The sequence below is a fragment of the Varroa destructor genome, unplaced genomic scaffold (assembly GCF_002443255.2).
Source record: "Varroa destructor unplaced genomic scaffold, Vdes_3.0 BEIS01000006.1, whole genome shotgun sequence".
Taxonomy (NCBI): domain Eukaryota; kingdom Metazoa; phylum Arthropoda; class Arachnida; order Mesostigmata; family Varroidae; genus Varroa; species Varroa destructor.
In genome coordinates, this window is record NW_019211459.1 from 8896760 (window position 1) to 8914409 (window position 17650).

The 17650-nt window shown below is 43.0% G+C and overlaps 2 protein-coding genes and 1 long non-coding RNA gene across 21 annotated transcripts in view; 2 read left to right on the top strand and 1 right to left on the bottom strand.

Moving 5' to 3' along the window:
- The window catches only part of LOC111253556 (uncharacterized), a 134005-nt gene that overhangs the window by 45896 nt on the left and 70459 nt on the right, over window positions 1-17650 (top strand). The window lies entirely within an intron of this gene.
- The window catches only part of LOC111253362 (uncharacterized), a 131803-nt gene that overhangs the window by 35951 nt on the left and 78202 nt on the right, over window positions 1-17650 (bottom strand). For 3 of the 12 annotated variants that reach the window (XM_086993716.1, XM_086993710.1, XM_086993709.1), the window contains 2 exons: window positions 11787-11877; window positions 10166-11499 (listed from right to left, as the gene is read on the bottom strand). The exons of 7 other annotated variants lie outside the window; for them this stretch is intronic. The gene's annotated coding sequence lies outside the window, so the exon portion shown is untranslated. Of the gene's footprint in view, window positions 1-10165; window positions 11500-11786; window positions 11878-17650 lie in introns of those variants that run through there. 2 more of the 12 variants (XM_086993712.1, XM_086993711.1) reach the window with 1 other exon arrangement.
- On the top strand, window positions 11582-14236 carry LOC147754828 (uncharacterized). The gene is made up of 2 exons (XR_015330660.1): window positions 11582-11682; window positions 12509-14236. It is a non-coding gene; the product is annotated as an uncharacterized LOC147754828 (long non-coding RNA).

Consider the following 17650-nt stretch of genomic DNA (forward strand, 5'->3'; position numbering starts at 1 on the left):
AAACAAATGAAGATACTTTAGAGCTTGCTATCGCTCGTTCACATTGAAGATCTTATACACTAGTTGCTAAATGGGTTCATACCGAGCGGTCTTGTTCGGAACAAAATCCCTTAAATCTGGCACTTTTCACCGTTAGATAGCATCAACTGAATATAAGCGACCGAAAGGCACCATAGAATAGTTCGGGCAAAGGCAGCCTTAAAAAACGTTCTGGGACTATTAACGACGGCACTGCGTTTCGTGCAGTATGTCACCAATAGTTCGTCGCGGGAAATTCGAATTCAGACAAAGAAGGCCACGCGTGAAATAGCTAATCTGGTCACTGATTTCGTCAAAATCACGCTAATGTATCATTATCCATACCTATCGTCTCCGGTATAGCACAGTCAAATATAAGATAGATTGTCCTCTCGAAGGTTTCGTGAACACTGAGCTAACTTGAAATTCGTAAGTGTACGTTTCGTAACGTGCGCTTATCGCAGAGAGGCAGGTATGGTGAGAAACGTACGCAGCGAACCCCTTGGCATACAGAGTGTTCCACTAGCACGTATATCGACCGAGGCACACCCTTCAAAGTAAAGCCGACTCCAAGAAACGAGGGAAACATATACAAAAGCTAATAGTAGTTGAGATGTTTGACAGTCGATTGCAACCATACTACTCAAGACTGTACAGGATTAGATCGGGTATGTGCTAAGAAAGATAAACCTGAGGGCGACGACGACCACAAATGAACGGAAAATACCTACATTATTGCCTACATTACTCTCAGACTCTTTCAGTGGAGTAAAAAACAAGGTTAAGTGTGTGAAAGTTGGATTTATGATGGGCAATCAATCGATATAATCATATTGATCTATTTCATGAGATATGCGACTATGAAACGAAGAAAAGCACAGGTTCATCTCACCATTTTTCTAATATCTAATATTAGTCAAAAATTCACTCTTTTCGAACATGTTTTTGCGCGAAAGATTGGGTTCTAAATTACCCACTACACGAACCTGACAATCAGGAAGTGATGCAGAGCTGGGTATAGTCACTGCAATTATACTCGCAAATGTGATTCTTCGAATAGCTCATGTAAATCTTACGACGTGAAAATACAAATATACGGAAGTATACTTGTTTAAAAAAAAGGCAGCGTTCATTTTTTATATGAAATTAGATTGATAATCTAAAGGTAAGTAATTTTTGCACTAGCTATCTAAAATACCATTGCCCACTGAATCATTGACAACCATGACACATGTCACTGATAATACCTGTTTATTGAGGGCCGTCAATCAATTTTCTCCCCCTATAACATACAAAATTATAACACGCGATTGTTTTTTATGCCTTTTCCGAGTTTCGTTGATTGTATCCCGTCGTCGTCAGTATTATCACGATCTGCGTTCATAGTTATAGTGATTACTGACCATTTTTTCCATCTATCGCTTATCGTATAGCATCTCGGTTAACGTCACGACATTAATTTACTTTGTTGCCATCTGCTATGTCTGCCGATGGCCGATGACAGCGTAGAGTGCTATCATTTTAAAGGTTCTGTTTCCTTTTTCAACAACAATTACTATTGCTATTCCCGCTGAATTAGCAGAAGAACAGCAATGTATTGTGGCAGTGTTCAAAACATACGACGTTTGGTAAGGGTTTCGTCGTTTCCGTTGACGCGTCGTTGCTCGACCCATTTCTTTTGGTAGCGCTATAACGTTGCGGTAGAGGCAGCCTGATAGTATTCTCCTACGTGTTTCCATCGCCTTACGCCGACCTGCTTGCTGTCTCGCTTTTCGATGACTCGAAGAGCTAACTGTTGTTATTTGAATTTGGTAAGCAGATGGACAAGATTGTGCCCCGAGCGTGACTGATCTTCGAATAGTCTCCGGGGCTCAATGTAGTAGGACTTTACCTGCGCAGCAGGGCACGTCGACGATGGTCGCCGAAGCTCCTATATCATTTGCAATTTTGCTTGGTGGACTTATCAGAAGTAGAAAAAACCCATCGAGAACGTAATGGGTCCGGCCGTTATGTCTCAATGCAGCTCGATCCTGTGCTTGCTCGTTGAGAGGTTAGTTAGCGATATTCCGCTCTTGCGGTAGAGATAACTGAGCGCATTTTAGCCCTAGTTGACAGATGAGTGTAGCTGACGAGCGCATATCAGCAATACGATTCAATGCAACACTGCCACCTGCTGTTCGGCTACGTTATTTCAAGCAGCATTTAATTTGTCACGCTTTGTATTCCATACGATAGTTTTATGTCATTGGCCTATTGATAGCAAGAACGTTTTCCTTCACTAATGTGTTTTAATTGTAGAAGCTTTTCCACTTACACTATTGCAACGATGGGTGTATGTGCAACGTCGTGCAACATGCGGGGCATTTCGATGAGCACACTAACAAGAATGGCCAGCATATACAGACATGGCAGGTATAAATTCCCACAGATACCACCATTACCATACCAGATTAACCAACTATATATATATATATATATATATATATATAAAAGTTTCGAGTTATGCTTACGGTGCTATCACGAAGCATTACTTCAAACGCCTGGCTCAATCCAGCACAAAGCTTTCGAAGTTAAGCCATTGCACGTGCTATCAAGATAATCACTGCGCCGTAACGGAGACATATGTACACTGCACATATGAATCGAAAAAATATAATATATATATATATATATATATATATATATCGCAGTTTTCGACCAACTGACAGCAACGTTGTCGTTCGCTGAGGCTCGTTGTCACGCATTCGTGTTTAGGCCCTGGACGCTACGTATTGCGTAAGCGCAGAAGGAACCGACGGTCGAATAGGCGAAAGAGTGCTGCAGTGTCGTAGCAATAACAATACATTCAATCAATATTGGCAAAATAGACGCTTTTCAAGCTTTATTCACACTGTTCCGTAGCTGTGGCCACTGCTAGCGTAATGCAAGTGCCTTTCATGAAACTCTAGTACGATATATATTAATATGTATATGCTGTTTGGAAATTACGCGATAACGAAGTTCGCCTATCGTCTCCGCTATGGCGCCTCGTATGGGGCTTAAGTAAATACTAATAAAAGCCATAAAGTCATTTCGGTAGCGGCCTTGGCTGACTGTGATAAGAGCAGCGGCTGGAATGTTGCTACGATTATGGCCGTCAGAACTGCTCTGTACAGCAACAGCTGCTTTTCCAGGTAGTAACAGCTGCAGGAAAAACAACAACGACTACGACGGCAGCAGCTGCTTGTGGGGTGCGACACCGCTACGACCATGTGCGACGGTGAGCAGGCCCATCTGACTAGCGATAATTGCTTCGCTTATATGCCCACAACGTCGATAAAACGTCAATGCCATTTTGGTCCTCTGGCTTTTTTCCGTCGCGCTGGTTAGGCAACAGGTGACAGCGATGGCGGCGGTTGCAGCGGTAACAAGGTCGCGTGACGTTCGATTACCCATTGGCGGAACGCTGTTGTTCCTGTTATTGCCGTAAAACGACGGACGTGTTTAGCTTGCCACTTCGGCAGCAAACAGATACTACGTTCAATTGTTTAACCCGCTTTTTTCAATTGTTTAACCTTGCAATGGCCCGCTGCTAAACCCCGCTCTTCCTTTAGGCTCACGTTCGTCGTCCTTTCCCCGCTGAGTTAACTACGAGCGAGCTTTTACTGGCAGTAACTATTTTATATTACTTATTATCGTTCTTATTTTGATATTAATTTTACGCTATTTATTGGTATTGTTCGTTAAATAAGCGTGCACATTGCGTAGGTAACATAGCGCTGAATAGGATGCCATCTGGACATCTATGAAACAGTGCTCCGTGTTTGTGTGTCTCACTTAACGGGTCGATTGCTTGTCTGCGGTGACAATAACATGCCTACCGACTATGACGTGGCCGCATGGATCACCTGTTAACAGCAACGGAGCTTCATTCAAATACTACCGTTTCTACAGGTACTCGCTGCACCCTTAAACGTTACCTCATTTAGATAATCGCGAACGGATGAAGATAACCGTTGCAACGTGTCAGCCGGTGAATGTATTGCTCCGTAGACAGAGGAAAAACGTTTAATACTGCCAGGGCAACACCAGCCAATGACGCCGTTTGACAGCTGACGTCTATGACGTGACTTTTCTTTTCAATTTCGATTTAGTATTCATCCCTTTCGAAGGAACAGACAGCGTTACATATAGGAACGGATACACATGCCGGAACGGGTTGCTTCGACTGGACCGCACTCAACCCCACCGGACCCTATAGACCTTACCGGACATAGAGTTGCGGTTGGGGAGACGCAACACTAAAGGCAGTTGTCGTCTGCCGCAACTGGGTGTACTACTGCCGCTGCTGTTGACAAAACGTGACAGCACTCTCCACTACTGACAATGTAGTAGTTATTGATTTTGACTCATCCTGTCTTTTGCGGCGTTTTTTGGGAGGGCTGCAGGAGACACACACGTCGACGTGCTTACCACAATGACGAAGCAGCAAACGTCCTGACATAATCAACAATCGAAAAAGAGCCCATATTCGCGAACATTCGCATCGAGTCAAATCGGACAGGGCTCGTGAGGAAGAAACCCAATAACGAACAAAACTGGGCCCAGCAGGAATCAGACAGCTGCGAGGGCGCTCGTTGAAACGAAGGTTCTTATCTCTTTTCCTGTTACTTTTACCCCTATAACAACTGCTATTGCTGCCACTAATGATAAATGCCGTCTTGTGAGTAACGGCTGTAAATGTCAGTACAACTGCTTTTATTAAAAAAAAACGAAGGGGTAAGGAAACTTAAATTAAATAACCGTACATAGACAACTAAACACTCGCTAAAGTATATACGCAACATAATTTAGGAAAGTCATAACTGTATAAGTCCATTCTTTTTAAAAGAGCCGATGCGCCGCTCTTATAGTTGGTAGATTGGTCAATCAATCGTTTACCCATGATGCACGACGTCGAGCGCCACTGACGCAATGGCGCGGGCTACCGACTAAAGATCATTACGGCGACAACAATGCCGGCCTTTTTTGACATTATAATAAATGTCTATCCGCATTATTAGCTATAGCAATGGCCGTATTAGCGTTAAAGTGGAGACACTTCGGTTTAATAGACGACAGTCTACAATAGTGTTGCTGATATATAATGGACGTAAAATACCGCTAATAGCATTTGTCCACGCATAAGTACGTGGAACATATAGACTGAATGGTCTTACTACATATATACTCTGAGGGAAAAATCGTTCTTTTCATGGTATGAAGCTATTTACATGTGCAAAAATAAAAGAATACGTAACGTGTAGATTATATTTTTTATGTTAGATCCGTTACTTAATCTCTATACGGTGCGAATACGACTATTGCTGAATCACAGATCAGAAGGGGTAGTAATGCAAACCGTGCCCTCTGCTTAAGACGGTAGCTATATTTAAAAAAAATAATACTTAACGTCCGGTGCATGAATCATTATGTATCGCTTCTTCAGATAGCTGGCTTCCGCTAGTACGAAACCAAGAGCGCCAACGCCAACGCCAAATTCCACGTCGTTTTACTCTAGTCAAACGTGCCATTGCTACATTATTACAGTGATACTTCACAGCTAGTCGATATAATGTAAAGGGCGAACGATGCTCACGGGACGGATTTACTTGAGGGGTGACATGAACTGCTCGAGTTCCCCCAACGCACCGTGGCGCGACTTTGCTATTGCATGCGCATCGAAACCTATTGTGGCACATCTTCTGGCACGCTATAAATCACAACAACGAAAAATCTAAAAGTCATTTTCTCCCTCATCGCAGGTTTGTCGGCGCAACAATGGACAGCGTTTTTAATGATATGCCTCATTAGAGACCTATGAACACCACGATGTGCTGTGCTTTTTAGGATCTACGGTGCTTTTATTCCATGGAACATGCATAATTTTGGAATCATTCGGGGCTGCGGACGACCACGCATTTATGAGACCGACGATGGCAGTTGTTGATACATCAGCGTCATTCACACACAGAGTACACCGACTCGGTTGTTAGTAGAACATGTATACGCAGCACGCTCGCGAGCATTTTATCATATAATGTTATTTTATTGTTTTATGTAAACAATTGGTGATTGTATCTCCCACGATTGGCCTTGTATAGAGGAAAAGTATTAGATTTAGCAATTACCTGACCGGCTTCTCGCGCCAAATAGTCTTCTTGTTCAAATCTAGCACTATTCAAAGTCACATTATACATATGTTATAGCGCGAAACACAAATAGCAAGCAACAGGCGATGCAGAGGAGCCCATTGTAATTAGTGAATGCCGACCCTTGCTGGGTGTAAGAGTCGAAAGATCTTTTCAAAGCACTAGGGACTGCTAAATGTATGCGAAAGAGAAAAAAGCGCTTCCAAAGTAAATACTCTGTTTTTCGTTACGGAAGAACGCATCTGGATTGCTTTGGTAATGGCTTCCGAAAAACCTCGTGCATCAAGATCAAACGGTGAGCTAAGTTTGTACAGCATTTTAGAGCTTAGGTTGTCTTTATTGCGTTTTTAAATGTACATGAGAGTGTCTGACTTGTATGTCGAAAGTCCGATCACTGAACGAACGTCAGATTAAGCCTTTGTGGACTCTTTTTTTTTTTACTTTTATATGCCTCACAAAGTGGGCATCTTGAACTGTTTTTGTTTTCTAGATCACGAAAAATACCTATACAAATTTGCTAGCGACTGTCGAAAAGAAGGATTTCTGATTCACTGCTGTCTATTTTATGGCTTCTATCGTATACATCCGCTACGCCATTATCTATAATACTGTCCATATAACTAGGATCCTATCATAACGCGCTAAATGAAATCAATAGGCCAAAATGCTTCGGAGAAACTTTACTCAATAATCAATGGGGATAGAGAAAAAAGCAACCCAAATGTTTGGCTCAGCCATTAAGACACAACGGTGACATTTACAAATATGTTGGGTTTTACATTCAATGCGTAAATGGTTAGACATTGCTTTCCGCAACCGATTCCTGCTGGCAAAAACTAAAAGATCTCAACGCTTATATTTAAACCGGAACGATTACGTGTTTCTAAGTTTAGCAGATGAATAAATTCTTACTGTCTTTTCACGGGCCTAACGGAAATTACAAGGAGTGAAATAAGAAAAATATTACTGACATAGTAATATCACTATCTCTGTATAGAAACGTCTCAATATGACATGCCGCATTGATGTCGTACACGTCTACGGCGACAGCGCACCGTAATCGCCGCCCTGAACGGGTTAACCAGTCAGCAACAAACGGCCAGAAAGCCACATAAGCTACACCGACGTATACGCATTTTACTACAAATTATTGCTCCTAGTTTTCACCAGTGTTGTATCTATTGTGCATCTCCCCACGCCGTGTGATATAGGGACAACGGCATAGTATTTGGCGTTCCTCAGTCACTGATTGAAATCGCTCGTACCGACACACATCTATATGCCATTATCTGTGTGAAATTGGCGCTTTGCATTGGCCTAGGTGAATAAACCAAACTGTTACCTGCTATTGCGGCTCTAGTCGTCGTCGTCGCCTTCGAATATTAGGACACTGTCAGCCCTGCCGTTGACCATGGCCTCTCCGCATCGTTCTAACCGACCCGACGTTCACCCACTAACCCGTAGTCGCGAACCAGGCCATTACGAGCTCGTTCGCTGCATTTTCTGCAGGATCAAGTTACTGTGTTCCGGTCAGTTACGCTTTATGAGAGCAGACGCTGCTGCGCAGCGACCGTCAGCGGCACGCAGTGCGCGGCCAGGATCATAGCCATTGCCGACGCCGCTGTCTGTTTCTCGCATTGCGGCGCACGCTTGCATCTTGACGGGGTCATCTCGTGATAGTCCGGAACGGTCTAGAGCATCTACCAGCTGACGGCCAATAATCGACGACCGTTGTTGTTTTCGGCACTGCCATAGATCTTGCATATTGCAGTTGATGGTGATGCTTCTGATCTGTTTAGCTCGGTGGCCGCTGCTATTGCTGCTCCTACTGTTATTATTGCTGGAAATCTGTTAGCTGATTAGCGTATCTAGTTGTCAGAAATGTCGGAGCCGTTGCGAGTGGTAGAGAAATGCGTATGTAGGTAAACATGAGATGAAAAGCTATCTGAATTGTTCGAGTCATTACCTTGAACAGCTATACGAGTTACAGGCTAGTATACTGGCTACATCTGGTACATCGTGAACAATGATATGGAGCCGTAGATTACTATCGCGCACGTATCAGGCCTCTATTGCTGCTGCCTGTAGGGTCAAATGCTATTATGCGTGAGGCCTAATCTACCAGGCGAATCGCTCATAAAAAAGCCCGTCTAATCTACTGATCGGTCTGGTATGCTGAGATAAAATGGACAGCAAAAAAATGAGACGTACAAAGTTGACAAAATCTGGGAAATGATACGGCTCAGCTAAATGCTACCTTCGAATTACACCTACACGCAGATAAAGACAGCTTTTGTACGAACACAGGTTTCCCATAGGAATAAACATTTAACTTTACGTTTTCACTAAAAATAAATGGAAAAGCAGCATGTTTCGCGTTTAAACTGGTTCAATAGACTAGTATCAATATTGATGCCTCTGCCATTGCTATTTCCGCTTTAGTTGGAGCTGAACTACAATGGTAAGTACTTTTTAACTGGAAAACATAGAGCTTATGTGTGGCTTATGCCGGTTCCGAGTCGGCTATAATTCAGAGCCGGCCTTAGCTTTGCTATTACGCCTATTGTCGCCCCTTTTTCTCTGTTGACTACAAACCGCTTGTTAAATTAATAAGACTGTCAAGTATTGCGCTAGTCGATAGAGTTGTTAGAGAGTCGCTCTATATACGTATCTATTACACGATAGCATAAATAACGTTATTCCATTAAACAAAAGCCTTTACAAACCAGCTGGCTTACCTTCAACACTCTCTATTATTATAGTATCACTCTTAACGCTGTATCCGTTTGATTTCACTAAGTAAAATGTATGTATATATGTATATAATAGCAATGGTAGCTATGGAATAGGTAGCTTCTGTCGTTACTGTAAGAGGAAGAAGGGGTTAAGTGGTGCGAGGGACGAGATCGTCGTCGGATAAGTTCTGTAAGCCGACAACGGCATCAGCATCCACGCCAATAGCAGCTCTAATGAGTTGCCGCAGCGATAACCCAGTAAGTCAGTCATCCAGTCGACTTGTTCCGATGGCGTTGAAGCAATTGGAAACGGGTCAACACCGATGAGACCCGCTGGGGAAGTCAGCTGCTGCCTGCTCGACCCCTGGCGCCCTTCTCCATTCTTTTCCTCTAGTTAACATCCCACACACATTTTCTGCATGTTGCAACAACATCATCATATGCAATTGAATAACACCGCTGGTGGTGGATTAGCCGAGGAAAAAACTACGATGTATCGTATAGCGCTTTCAGTGGAAGAGGCAGCAACCGGAAGTTCAGAAAACAAGGATTCAGTCGAGCGCCCAACATGGCAATAGGAACTTAAACGACCTTACTTAAGACGATAATGATAGTCGAAGTTAGAATTACAAGTAGGAATGAAAAATGCAAAATAGTAGTAAGCGTCTGTTGAGGCGGCCCAATGAAATATTGTATAATATTAAGGGAATTCATTCAGAATTAGCAAATTTGGGAAGGAAAGCCATGGCTAGGAGGACCCGATATTATTAGCCTAAATAGTTTTTTAATCGATTTGATGACGTAGGGTAGATCTGTGTATTTCAAGCTATTTTTTGCATTGCCAGGACGAAACTGGGCATCCATATGTATAGAGATGTTCTATTAATTGTAATTTAATTAAAGCATTGTTTTTTAACAGTATAGTGACCAGTGTCAACTAACTGAATTTGCTTTAAGCATACGTTTCTGAAGGACTTTGATGAACGTAACGAACGCAGTACCTTACCCCTCAGCAATAGACTAGTTTAATGCGAACAAATGGGCGACTGCAGGTGCGACGCCCAAGTCATTGGATGTGTGTTAATTGGCACACGCTGCCATAGATAACAATTACAGTTATAATCGTACTTTTTTAAAGGTTTTTCTTGACCCGTTTTGAAGGCAAATAATTGACGTCTATCTGAAAAGGTGCTCTACGATAACACTATATACATAGTACGCTAAAGAAACTGTATCACTTAGTTGGTAGGTGGGACATTCTGCAATTGTTGTTTTTTTATTCCCGCTTCTCTTTAGATGCTGCACGTATTGTCCACAAATATACAGATCGAGAAATCACGTTGAAGGCGGTCAGAATTCGTATCACTTATCGCATAACATTAATGCGCCTATCAAACAGTCTACGCAAATTAGTTGCAGTAGTTGTGTCTTTTCCTGGATACACTGTTTTTTCTATTTTTATTACGCCGATGTTGCGACCACGACAAACTGTTGATCACGATTTACCATGCACTCCACGTTTAGATGTTTCCTCATGCTGGGCTTTTTCGCAGTCTTTGCCTTGTCACATTCTCCACCTCACGAAGGTTCTATACGCTGTCTGGGATAGTCCGAGCAGCTGAATTTCGGCGGTAGTTTGACAAGAATTGCTAACGTAAAACTGAACTGAATAAGCAAAAGGACGAGTTTCCAGCCCTTGCACGAAAGCAGATCAAAGAAACGAAAAATTGACCCATTTGCCATGCCGCATTGTAGAATAAGATTAGGGGGGCAGTAGTCGCGTAAACTGAAATTCCCAGGGGTGTGGAAGCGGGGAGATGGCGTTGAGCGCGTATGATTTTTTAGAATATGTGTCCACGTTACTTCGTGCCATACCACATAGTTAGGTATAATAATATAGCCCACAATACTATATAGCCAAGCGTGAGACTTGCGCGTACAATAATCATGCCAGCGGACACATAAGATGCTGCAAATCAAATCAATTATTATTATCATTCTACTGCGAACATCGAAAACGAAAGAAGATCGCAAGTTGGTTTCAATTTAACCGATACCAGCCCACCGATGGCAAGCCAAATACGGTACGATGAAGCGTCTATTCCCGACGGGCAAAACCGGGAGGCAAGCCCAAATCAAGGCCGTTTGCGTTCCAAAAACCGGCCTGAGCTTTTGTGACGGATAAGAGCGGTTTGCGCACGAAATGACGGGCAGTCACAAACGATTTTTGACACGAGCGTCGAAATTGTTGCCGTGTCACGAAAATTCAAAGCAATGTACGTCGTTTGCTACCTCAATAGCTCTTCGTATTAACAGCACGAGTACGAGAATATCCACTGCCTAGATCAGGCCACAATTTTAGTTGGTCGAATTCACTGTGAATTATAGCCGGGTGCTGCCATCTGCGCCTGTGACTTTCCCTTCAATTATTACTACTTTTACTGGTATTGAGTGTCTTCGCTACATCTAATAATTAGCGCTGAGCATACGCATACGCACATGCACGCGCACACGCACGCGCATGTGGACGCCGGCGGTCATACGACGTCCGGCAAAGTTCGTGTTCCCTGCAATCACTTGACAAAAACAATTGAATTAACGTAATGCGTTTACTGCAAGAGGAACCTGACTTCCAATGCCATCATATTTATAGGTATTGTTACCACTAGCGACCCACGTTGATTCAACGCTTTGAGCTGGCTGGTATGAACAAGACAGATGGCCTTGGCAGAAGAATCGACTGTATCACATTGACGACGGTAATGTGTATAATACTTGATGTCCTGCTGGCTGATAATACTTTCATATAGGTACACTTAAAAAATACTTACTTATAATAGGCTAACGTAACAGAACGGCTTACCTATACGAACGTAACTCCTGACGTTGCATATAGACATGCACGCTAGTTGTCTCAGCGTTTCATAACTATAAGGCTGGATGTGGGTATAGCGCTGAAAGGAACAGATCCTCCCATAACTAGTACAGTGATTGAAGCAATATACGTATGCTATGTTCAATAATAACATACTTATCAGAAGATCAGAATAATCGGGAGCGCGTTATATTACGGGTGATCATCCTGCACTGTAGCGTCATAGGAACCGTGGCGTTGTGCTATCTGATTCAATGGGAATATATTTGTAAATGTGTGAATATGTATAGTTTCATGCTGATGGGTATTTTTGTTCTGTTTTTAACACTCGTTCCTTGATTGGCGTTACATGACTGTGTTATCCAGTTATAATATTTAATGATGAGTCTTGCCAGGCGCCGTTGCAGGAACCCATTGTTGGAAAGGCGGACCGATCTGCTCCTAAGAGTGTCTACACCTTCGAAACAAGCCGTCCTCCTTACGATATTTTTACATGATATCTACATACATACATACACAGATGTTGTGGCAGCTATCGTCTCACACAATGTATTCCCAATGGGCAATGTTCCCATATTTACCGACAAGATCAAGTATTTACAGCCATATTAAGTTGTTCCAAAGCGATTGTAAGCGCTGTTAAGGATATTACCTATAAAAAAGAGAACTCGTGAAACGTAACATGAGGTTTCGTTTTTCCTTCTTTTCAGGTAATGTAACTTGTTCACTCCTGCACCTTTAGTGCCACTTTTACCCCTTCACCGCCTCCGAGATCGCGACAAGCTGCGTAAATCTATTACAGCGCACCATTGCGATGACTACCCGGCAAACACCGATCCTGTTACTGATGTGGCTAGCAACGATCACGCCGCCTCTTTACATTATTCTTTTATATACAGTAGGGTTTTTCTAATCATTGCCCCTATACCATTTGGAGCACTTTGGTGCGTTGGCAACATTAGCTTCATCTTTCCTCGATGATTTCTACTACTGCAATGCAAATACGCTGTGTTAAATGCATGAGCTAAGAAATGGTCGTGTTTAAACAAGAATCGTTGCACGCAATAGGGAAATATCTCTAAAAAAAAAGCAGCCCAATAACAAGAGAAGACGCGTAAAAATCGCACGAGCTCTTCCTACACAGACATGAACAAAAGCGGGCCACCATTAAATGTGTGACACAGCCGTCTCCAGAATTACCCAAAATTCCACATTAGATCCTATCTAACTGTAACAAAACGTCCCGCAACATTCGAGACGACATTACGGCACGATACGAACAGCAACAATCAGGGGTTCATCAAGTAGGGGGGCAGTAGAGGCCTAGTAAAATTGAGGTACAACATTCTAGTGCACGGTGTCTTACGCGGGAAGTTTCACGAGGACTGAATCAACGAAGAAGCAGTAAGCCAGCATCGCTTAACTACCTTGGCTACCTAATAGTATTTACCCTGAAGGTAGCTACAAGCAGCTGGTGTCAACTGCTGCCAGCGAGTTACTCCCATTTGCCCTCCGTACGACGGCGTACGATGACACCTCCAACGTCAGTAACAGCGCTCGCGCCCGGTCATGACAACGCCTCCTGCAGCATGGTCACCGTAACGCAACAGCAGTAAGACCATCAATTATCGCCGTTGTTAACGGCAGGAACGACGGCTGGCTTGCGATCAGCTGATTACTATACAAAAAACGAAGCTGTGAGAATGACCCCCTCCCCTCCCTTAGAAGTCATTAAGCAGCAACGTGCCAGTGTCTGTGGTCACCTGTACAGTGATTAGTGCAGCTCCTAGCAGAAAACCAACATAGCAAACGATGTCATAAAAAACAACTATCTTTCCACGGCGACAACAGCGGATAAGAACACTAGATACCGAAAAATGCAACAACAAAGCCCCTTTTGATTCACGACCTTCTCTAAAGAGGAGGCGCTATTCACGGGAGAGTGGGGCGGCAACAACAGTACGTACTCAACGCCGCCGGGGAAAATGGTATTGGTAAATACACTAGAAGCCAATGTAGTCTTCTTTCGGAAACTTGCTACGCTGATGGCAGATTGAGAGGACGCTCGATTCGTTCGACAGCTACGCAAATGATGCCAGGAAAGGGCTGTGTACACGGTATACTTGTTCTTTCGGCGTGGTGTTGGCCTTATTACTGATAAGGGCAAGGAAGCATACAAGCCTGTTCCTTTCCACTTAGAAATTCTTTCATTGTTCTCCTCGTTTCTAGCCTCGCTGCCGCGACTGGTGTTGTTAAATTGTATACTTTTTGGATCATCATATGATCTTTAAGCGGGAACTATATACAACTTAATCCTGGCAAGCTACACTAGTGTATGTGTGCGTTTGTGTTTCACGATAATATTCTACTATATATATATATATATATATATATATTGAACATCAATAAAACGTTACCAAGTCATTTTCGCCAAAGGACATTTTACCCTCACACGAATTTTTCTTCTGCCGCTTAAATGATCCTAGAACCTTTTTTTTTTCTTTGTACCTTTTCTGCCTCATAATCTCGTAGCGATAAATAATACTTCGAGCAGTTTTTGGTCTTGGAGTGGTCTCGAGCTCGTTAACATACTATAGTACAATTGAACAAAGCAGCGCAGCAATGCTCGCGAGCTGAGCTGAGCTTAGCAATCACAGTCGACAAAAGAACAGTAACAAAGTACCAGTAAGAAGTAAAAAAAGACAAAACTGAAATAGGTATAGTTGCACTATGATCGACATAAAGGGTTATGCGAGGCGAGGCGCTCCGTCTTCTCAGGACAATGCCGCCACCAATACATTAGCGGGTGATAACAAATGCAATTATCACTATAAATAGTAGAGGAGTGGGGGGTCTATTGTCTCTCCGTTCCATCTAGCGGTCTATGCACAGCTGCCCAATGAAATTTGACGTTACCAAAGACGCTCGATAAACAATAACGATGAAATTCGTTAGTGTATTCGCTATGTTCGTCTGCTCGTCGGCTGTTGCTTTCCGGCCGCATTCGAGGTATCTTTCTAACTAGTACAAATTCAGCCGAAAAAGAAGACGCATAAACGATCGGGAAGGAGATCGATTAGTTGATTGCTGATGGCGTCGTCACCGCCAGAAGCTGGCAAGCGCACTTAGATTAGAAGACATCAGTCTCTCTGCGTTACGCGGCGGCGGGATACGATCAGGGGAAATTCTAGGGCTTCGATAGGTATTCATGGCTATGGATCTTTTTTAAGGCATTGAACAATGGCGAAAGAGGGGCTTTTGTACGAAAAAAACCTCTTCGGTTGGAAATAACAAGGAAACTAGAAGACTTTTTTTCTCTGATGTTGTCTCAAAACAACGAGGTGCCTACAGCTGGATACTGTACTGAAGAGCTTTGCTGCTCAGCTCTACAGTCTTACACTATCTGTGTCAACGCTGCTGTTTCTTTGTTTCTATCAGATTACTAGTAAATTTGATCGTAAAAGGGCCCCTTAAGCCTCTTCTCGTCTGTGGTCGTTGTCCGTGGTCGTGATCGACGATCGCAATAGCTGTGAGGGAAGATGATCCAGGCTGAAGATAGTGCGGTGGTGGGTTGGAGGAATCTAACCAGTCTTTTCTTGTGAGTTTGCCGTTGTTCATGTTTATTATCGCTGTTTGATGTTGATTATGCCTCTCAGATACCTCTAGCGCTTGGTTCGGTGCCTTTGCAAAGCTCTTTGCAAACTTGTTTCATTGCACTTCAGCGCTTATCTCGGTTGTCCATAATTTGTTTGTGCGTAGCAATCGGTTCGACCGCCTTGACAGCATAATTTCAAATTTACATATCGCGCGCGTACAGCCGGCGCGTCGCGCAGTCCGCTACTGGCGGACTTCCACTCAACAGGATTTTGCACACCTTTCACATCTTCAGTTACTTCCCCCTTTCGTTTTTCAGTATGGCATCTTCAATATGTTTACGTTAACGCTGCTGTGAAGCTTGTTGAGAACAACGTCCTTTACCATTATTGTTTTCGAATACTCATCTCATCAAAAACTTCGAGATCGGCAGCAGCAGAAGCTGTCAAGACGAATACTGCTGCTATTGCAATAGCGCCCCAACGAGCTAGCGTAGTAAGATTAGCGATAGCTAAAGCAGTCTTCCTAAAATCGTCATCAGATTGGGTTAAAATGGGCTTTGCCACGTACGTTTGATTGTAGCGAAGAGGTTTGCGCGATTTCTGCGATGGTTAAGCAGTGTGCCTCAGACGAGGGGCAGAAGTGACCGTGGGGTGCCACATCCTGACAGACTACGTCCCAATTTCCTGAATCTGTTTGTTTGCGCGGATGTACATATACGCTACTAGCATGTTAGTTACTATTGATGTAATTCTAACTATGATGCCTATCAGCATGACTATGACCATTCATAGTTGTTAATGTTGTTATTAGTCATACGGTTTCTGTTCTTGCTGTTGCCGATTCTGTCGTTTTCGTTGCGCGCGTCTACCGGGTAAACGAAAGTGACGATGATGCACGTGCGGATAAGCACCTATTTTTTGTTGCGCATCGATGTTGAGCTCAGCAATCTAATAGAATGGCCCGACCAAATTACATTGAAAAGTACGTTGCCGATGGTGTATAATGATTATGCTGTGGTCACTGCTGGTGTTTTTGAAGAAATTAGAATTTCCATAGGGAACCGTTGCTGGCCAGTTCAGTCGGCAACATGGGGTCGGCCTCCACACGCCATTCTAACGCAGCAAAAACAACCGTAGGATTAGCATAAGTAACTCGTTACAGTTACGTCATGCCTTATGTGTTATATCGTGTTCTAGTTAATGAAGCCTTGTTCAATGAAGGACGACACCATTTCATCGTTGTTGTTATCGTCAGTTTCTCTTGCTCCCATTCTATAAGCAAGGCGAAGTCTGTTGCTGACTTTGCAACTTCAACACCGGGCTCTGTGTACATACATTGGGCTGGCTATATGGGCATGGTACGCGCACGTTACATTTTCAAAAAGACAACGCAAATGCCCATGCATATGATAATTAGACCGGTATATAGCGTAATACTAAACTTACGATTATCTTATTATAACTCTTATTATTATTATTGTCGTTGTTGCTATTATTATCAAGTTTAACTTGGCCTAAATAGTGCTGTTGTATGAAGTTTTTCTAGTCTAGTAGTTCCTGCACCATTAGCATTCGCTTTTGTTGCACATCGAGACGGTCGCTGCTTTTTCTCTTGTCCTCTACCCAGATACCCAGCGGTGGGATGGGTATCTGGGATGGGTTTTTTTTTTCTAGGTGTTTTCTTGTAAGACTTATGCTGTCAACTGGTTGATAGTTTGTAAGAAAAATTTGAGCATTTCTTTCCGAAAATAGTTCGTCGAAGTGCAGGGTTAAAAACGGATCCTATATAAGAGGCCGTCTTTCACTGAAATTCAGTAACTAATCAATATGTTGAATTTTAATGAATTACATATTGCTCTACCTTAAATGAAAATGCAGGAGCGGGCACAAGATCTAACCACGTCCGCCCAATGGGCCCGAATGAACTTAACGCATCATCTAGAGGACGTCTGCTCAATTTGAATTACCGTCAGATCTGTTAAATGTCGGAATACCGCGCCATATGGAAGCATCGAACCAACCTTAGATAGACTTTTGCTTCTATATAACAGTGAAAAGAAAAGAAAGCTATTGCGTATTACTTGTAGTTTATCCACTCAATAACCCACCATAAGTCCAAGTTATTCCTAGTATATTTCCATAGTAAAGTTCATTTTTGGGTCGAGTAAGTCTAAATAAATACGTTTTCGTTTTTCTATATCATACTTTAAGTTGACCCGCCTAAAATCTACGACTGTTTAGCATAAGTATGCATCG